Consider the following 1,510-nt stretch of genomic DNA (forward strand, 5'->3'; position numbering starts at 1 on the left):
TGTGGGGGAAACGAGAAAACGCATTTCCTTTTTGAATGCCGTCTATCGGTCTGTCTGTCTGTACTCTCATTTCCGGCTACACGGCTGAACCAATAGGAACGAAATTTGGTACACATATTCTTAGACATAAACGGAAGATCTGAAAAGCTTTTGAGCAGAATCACGCACGCGAAAGTGTTCGAGTGGTATCTGCGCTAGCCATAGCAAATTTCTGATTGCATACGTTTCGTGACGCAGCCTGACAAATGTGACGCTGAGGGTTCTGGCCAGTGACCGAGGATTCTGGCAACTGAATTGCTAAACATGGGATTGGTGAAAGGGGGTGAAGTCTATTGGTAGAACGAATCAAAATGGCCGCTGAAACCGAATTTGAGTGAATGTTAATTAAACTAATAAATCGAATGCGGAACGTTTCAGTGTAAATAAAAATAAAATAAAATAAAATTTGTTTATTTATTCATTTTATTTTTAAGTGGGCGGGGTTTCGGCCATTGGCTGCTCTACGAACACAGCCCACTATAAATTTACAAATATCCCATGTTCGAACCCGGATTCGAACCAAGGACCCTTAGTGCCCCAATCAAGCTTCAATTCAACTGTGCCACAGAGGCCGGCATAAAGTGCAACGGCAAATTGACCAATCACGTCGACATACGATCGTCGGCGGGATTTATAAATTATGACGTAGCCTGGCCTCCGAAATTACATGATACGCTGGCCGTTAACACACTTTCATTATAAAATTTGTGTTCGACGAACAGATGAATGGTGCAGTTCATTTTTAATATTTCTCACGGAAAACCGCGATTCGCTTTCTTCATAGAAGTAGCAGATTTTTTCGTGCAATGAGTTCTCTGAGTAAGTTCCTTCAGAAAATACGCTCGCAAAACCGCTCCAAGGGGAGCGTATGCGCAGAAAGTTTTCAATATCCGTAAAGCTGTAAAATAAGGTAATTGCAAGAGACTTATACTTGTTTTTAATCTTTAGCACCCATTCAAATATGTGGAAAGATGTTCTTTTCACCCACAATTTAAATACACTTTCATTAAGTGGTATCCTTACGCCATGTATGTATTTCCTCTGTAAATCGGTGTAGTTTAGTTGTAGTAGTAGTAGTAGTTAGTTGAGTATTATAGGCTTCATTTACAATAGTTCTTTGGACGCTAGAGGTCATGCTATGTACCTTTCTGCACTTCCTTCTTTCTTTAATTTTGTCTTCTGTACTTCCTTTTTCAGAGAAGATTCTGCATTCATAGTGGTTGCTTGTACATTTTTTATCTTAATACGCCATTAGGTACTGTTACTTGACTTATGTCTACCTGAATAAGGACTCTTTGTAGTGAATATTATCATAGTGTAACGTGATTTATAAATTCGGGTTCGATTTATATCAATATTTATTAAACAAGACTAAAACACTATAAAAACTGTACAATTTATATCGACTATTTATATCACACTTCGCAATTTATATCAGATTTTCGCGCTCAATGTTTCGTCCGTACTCGAT

Source organism: Photinus pyralis, unplaced genomic scaffold, assembly GCF_008802855.1.
Source record: "Photinus pyralis isolate 1611_PpyrPB1 unplaced genomic scaffold, Ppyr1.3 Ppyr1.4_LG7, whole genome shotgun sequence".
Lineage (NCBI taxonomy): Eukaryota > Metazoa > Arthropoda > Insecta > Coleoptera > Lampyridae > Photinus > Photinus pyralis.